Raw genomic sequence first — 6000 nt, 5'->3', positions numbered from 1 at the left:
CCTGACAGCTTACAGGGTCAGAGTGAAACTTATATTTTCTTCGTAGTTATAATATTCCGTATTGGAACTTAATTAAGCTATTTTCATCTTCGGCGTCTCGGTTTATAAAGCATTCTTTTCAATGAGAAACCACTCACAACTTTTTAAATTACAAAAATATCGTGGTTTCTACAACCAAAACGTTCAGGCTTTGTGAGAAATTCTACAAAATGTTTTAGATGAGTATTGTTTTACTGCGTTTTTTTAAAATTTGCTTCTGACTGTTTATCTATACAAGCACTAGTTCAAATTGTTCAAATGGCTCTGAGCACTATGGGACTTAACATCTATGGTCATCAGTCCACTAGAACTTAGAACTACTTAACCCTAACTAACCTAAGGACATCACCCAACACCCAGTCATCACGAGGCAGAGAAAACCCCTGACCCCGCCGGGAATCGAACCCGGGAATCCGGCCGTGGAAAGCGAGAACGCTACCGCACGACCCCGAGCTGCGGACCAAGCACTAGTCCTTGGAGGTTTACCCAACATTAGATATGCTCATGGGTCTTGTTAAAAGAAAGTTATTATTTACAATTTATATTCTATATCCACAGTATTTTCATTTCTGCTATGAATTCTTGGCTACTTGCAGTTGGGAGCTCCAACGTCAGGCGCGTAATAGGGCCCCTTGGGGAAATGGCAGCAAGAGAGGGGAAGAAAACCAATGTGCACTCCGTGTGCATACCGGGGGGAGTCATTCCAGATGTGGAAAGGGTCCTTCCGGATGCCATGAAGGGTACAGGGTGCACCCATCTGCAGGTGGTTGCTCATGTCGGCACCAATGATGTGTGTCGCTATGGATCGGAGGAAATCCTCTCTGGCTTCCGGCGGCTATCTGATTTGGTGAAGACTGCCAGTCTCGCTAGCGGGATGAAAGCAGAGCTCACCATCTGCAGCATCGTCGACAGGACTGACTGCGGACCTTTGGTACAGAGCCGAGTGGAGGGTCTGAATCAGAGGCTGAGACGGTTCTGCGACCGTGTGGGCTGCAGATTCCTCGACTTGCGCCATAGGGTGGTGGGGTTTCGGGTTCGGCTGGATAGGTCAGGAGTCCACTACACGCAACAAGCGGCTACACGGGTAGCAGGGGTTGTGTGGCGTGGGCTGGGCGGTTTTTTAGGTTAGATGGCCTTGGGCAAGTACAGAAAGGGCAACAGCCTCAACGGGTGCGGGGCAAAGTCAGGAGATGCGGGGACCAAGCAGCAATCGGTATTGTAATTGTCAACTGTCGAAGCTGCGTTGGTAAAGTACCGGAACTTCAAGCGCTGATAGAAAGCACCGAAGCTGAAATCGTTATAGGTACAGAAAGCTGGCTTAAGCCAGAGATAAATTCTGCCGAAATTTTTACAAAGGTACAGACGGTGTTTAGAAAGGATAGATTGCATGCAACCGGTGGTGGAGTGTTCGTCGCTGTTAGTAGTAGTTTATCCTGTAGTGAAGTAGAAGTGGATAGTTCCTGTGATTTATTATGGGTGGAGGTTACACTCAACAACCGAATTAGGTTAATAATTGGCTCCTTTTACCGACCTCCCGACTCAGCAGCATTAGTGGCAGAACAACTGAGAGAAAATTTGAAATACATTTCACATAAATTTTCTCAGCATGTTATAGTCTTAGGTGGAGATTTCAATTTACCAGATATAGACTGGGACACTCAGATGTTTAGGACGGGTGGTAGGGACAGAGCATCGAGTGACATTATACTGAGTGCACTATCCGGAAATTACCTCGAGCAATTAAACAGAGAACCGACTCGTGGAGATAACATCTTGGACCTACTGATAACAAACAGACCCGAACTTTTCGACTCTGTATGTACAGAACAGGGAATCAGTGATCATAAGGCCGTTGCAGCATCCCTGAATATGGAAGTTAATAGGAATATAAAAAAAGGGAGGAAGGTTTATCTGTTTAGCAAGAGTAATAGAAGGCAGATTTCAGACTACCTAACAGATCAAAACGAAAATTTCTGTTCCGACACTGACAATGTTGAGTGTTTATGGAAAAAGTTCAAGGCAATCGTAAAATGCGTTTTAGACAGGTACGTGGCGAGTAAAACTGTGAGGGACGGGAAAAACCCACCGTGGTACAACAACAAAGTTAGGAAACTACTGCGAAAGCAGAGAGAGCTCCACTCCAAGTTTAAACGCAGCCAAAACCTCTCAGACAAACAGAAGCTAAACGATGTCAAAGTTAGCGTAAGGAGGGCTATGCGTGAAGCGTTCAGTGAATTCGAAAGTAAAATTCTATGTACCCACTTGACAGAAAATCCTAGGAAGTTCTGGTCTTACGTTAAATCAGTAAGTGGCTCGAAACAGCATATCCAGACACTACGGGATGATGATGGCATTGAAACAGAGGATGACACGCGTAAAGCTGAAATACTAAACACCTTTTTCCAAAGCTGTTTCACAGAGGAAGACCGCACTGCAGTTCCTTATCTAAATCCTCGCACAAACGAAAAAATGGCTGACATCGAAATAAGTGTCCAAGGAATAGAAAAGCAACTGGAATCACTCAACAGAGGAAAGTCCACTGGACCTGACGGGATACCAATTCGATTCTACACAGAGTACGCGAAAGAACTTGCCCCCCTTCTAACAGCCGTGTACCGCAAGTCTCTAGAGGAACGGAGGGTTCCAAATGATTGGAAAAGAGCGCAGATAGTCCCAGTCTTCAAGAAGGGTCGTCGAGCAGATGCGCAAAACTATAGACCTATATCTCTGACGTCGATCTGTTGTAGAATCTTAGAACATGTTTTTTGCTCGAGTATCATGTCGTTTTTGGAAACCCAGAATCTACTATGTAGGAATCAACATGGATTCCGGAAACAGCGATCGTGTGAGACCAAACTCGCTTTATTTGTTCATGAGACCCAGAAAATATTAGATACAGGCTCCCAGGTAGATGCTATTTTTCTTGACTTCCGGAAGGCGTTCGATACAGTTCCGCACTGTCGCCTGATAAACAAAGTAAGAGCCTACGGAATATCAGACCAGCTGTGTGGCTGGATTGAAGAGTTTTTAGCAAACAGAACACAGCATGTTGTTATCAATGGAGAGACGTCTACAGACGTTAAAGTAACCTCTGGCGTGCCACAGGGGAGTGTTATGGGACCACTGCTTTTCAAAATATATGTAAATGACCTAGTAGATAGTGTCGGAAGTTCCATGCGGCTTTTCGCGGATGATGCTGTAGTATACAGAGAAGTTGCAGCATTAGAAAATTGTAGCGAAATGCAGGAAGATCTGCAGCGGATAGGCACTTGGTGCAGGGAGTGGCAACTGACCCTTAACATGGACAATATGTAATGTATTGCGAATACATAGAAAGAAGGATCCTTTATTGTATGATTATATGATAGCGGAACAAACACTGGTAGCAGTTACTTCTGTAAAATATCTGGGAGTATGCGTGCGGAACGATTTGAAGTGGAATGATCATATAAAATTAATTGTTGGTAAGTCGGGTACCAGGTTGAGATTCACTGGGAGAGTGCTTAGAAAATGTAGTCCATCAACAAAGGAGGTGGCTTACAAAACACTCGTTCGACCTATACTTGAGTATTGCTCATCAGTTTGGGATCCGTACCAGATCGGTTTGACGGAGGAGATAGAGAAGATCCAAAGAAGAGCGGCTCGTTTCGTCACAGGGTTATTTGGTAACCGTGATAGCGTTACGGAGATGTTTAAGAAACTCAAGTGGCAGACCCTGCAAGAGAGGCGCTCTGCATCGCGGTGTAGCTTGCTCGCCAGGTTTCGAGAGGGTGCGTTTCTGGATGAGGTATCGAATATATTGCTTCCCCCTACTTATACCTCCCGAGGAGATCACGAATGTAAAATTAGAGAGATTAGAGCGCGCACGGAGGCTTTCAGACAGTCGTTCTTCCCGCGAACCATACGCGACTGGAACAGGAAAGGGAGGTAATGACAGTGGCACGTAAAGTGCCCTCCGCCACACACCGTTGGGTGGCTTGCGGAGTATAAATGTAGATGTAGATGTAGATGTAGAAACATTTACTAACGGCACATTTGAATCTTGAGGGATCTAGTCGGTTATTATGTGAACTGTGTCGGCCGTACACCGCTTGACGTATTCTGATGGAAGGCGCCGTATCATGCGTTTGTACTTTCTCCTCTATTTCCCACAAACAGTAGATATCACTGAAGCAGACAGTGACACGCTTGTCTGTGCGGAGCGCCACTTCCTGTTCTTTTTCTGTTGCTGCTGCAGCACTCTATAACGCGCTTCTGTCCTTTATCTTCCGCAACTGCTGAACGGTCTGGGACAAGAGCACGGAGTGATGAAGTTACGCTTCGAGAAATATGAACTAAGGTGTCGGTTCATTGTCGCAGGAGAATGGAAAGAGCGGTAATACTAACTAACGGAAGGTATTGTTCGGCTCCCATTTGTTGGCTTTTATTTGTCTGAGCAAGTGTCAGCTTTCTTAGTAGCAGTAGCAGCAGCCGCGGAGCTCTTAATTCTAAACTTCGACACGTATACGTCAGTGCTTGATTCTTCATTTATTTGAATATTTACAAGAGGTAGGGTAGTGGGATTTTGTAGTATATCCTCACTCCACTATCAGCGCTTCTGTCGCCTGACTGTAATAACTAATCAACCACCGAAAAGAAATTTATGTTCCCACCGTACATCGGCACTAGTGAGCAATGTTTTATTGACGAACAATTACGGCAGGAAGTATTATTATGGAGCCGACGTAAAAACAAACTTTACAATCAAAACACCATCGTAAGATAGGTTAACACGCAAAGTGTCATATCCAAGTTCACAATAAACGTAGCCAATAATATTTACCCCAAAACTGCCCAGAATAGGGCAGTAGTTAGCATACTGGACTCGCATTCGGGAGAACGACGGTTAAAACCCGCTTCCGGTCACGCTGATTTAGGTTCTCCGTGATTTCCCTAAATCGCTTCAGGCAAATGCCGGGATGGTTCCTTTGAAAGGGCACAGCCGACTTCCTTCACCATCCTTCCCTAATCTTATGGGGCCGATGAACTGACTATTTGGTCCCGTTCCCTGAATCAACCAACCGACCATGAATGTCTTTCAAAAAATATCAGAGCTGTGGAGCACGTTCTACAAAAAGAGTTTTCAGCTTTAGAAAACTAATTTAGTACTTCAGTTTTTGCAACAGGGAAGACTGACAGCGCCAGAGCGCTTGGTTTGTGCATATAGTTTATTTACTTTATTACTTTCTGTCAATTCTTTAGGATCTTCATGTGCCTACTTAAATCTGTCTCATAGTAGAAGACGTCTAGGGACTATATTGGTTATGGGCAGATACAGGGGGAGCTGACTACTGTCTCCGCAAGTAGTTAGAAATTGTGCTGGCCACAGACGACAGGCCTGAGCTGTCGGGACTTATTGGTAACGCCAGCGAGATATCTACACTATGTGATCAAAAGTATCCGGACACCCCAAAAAACATACGTTTTTCACATTAGGTACATTGCGCTGCCACTTACTGCCGGGTACTCCATATCAGCGACCTCAGTAGGCATTAGACATCGTGAGAGAGCAGAATGAGGCGCTCCGCGGAACTTATGACTGAGAACATGGTCAGGTGATTCGGTGTCACTTGTGTCATACGTCTGTACGCGACATTTCCACACTCCTAAACATCCCTAGATCCACTGTATGCGATGTGATAGTGAAGTGGAAACGTGAAGGAACACGTACAGCACAAAAGCGTACGGGCCTACGTCGTCTGTTGACTGACAGAGACCGCCGGCAGCTGAAGAGGGTCGTAATGTGTAATAGGCAGACATCTATCCAGACCATCACACAGGAGTTCCAAACTGTATCAGAATCCACTGCAAGTACTATGGCAGTTAGGCGGGAGGTGAGAAAACTTGGATTCCATGATCGAGCGGCTGCTTACAAGCCACACATCACGCCGGTAAATGCCAAACGACGCCTCGCTTGGTGTA

Source organism: Schistocerca americana, chromosome X, assembly GCF_021461395.2.
Source record: "Schistocerca americana isolate TAMUIC-IGC-003095 chromosome X, iqSchAmer2.1, whole genome shotgun sequence".
NCBI lineage: Eukaryota > Metazoa > Arthropoda > Insecta > Orthoptera > Acrididae > Schistocerca > Schistocerca americana.
This window is presented reverse-complemented; position numbering follows the sequence as displayed.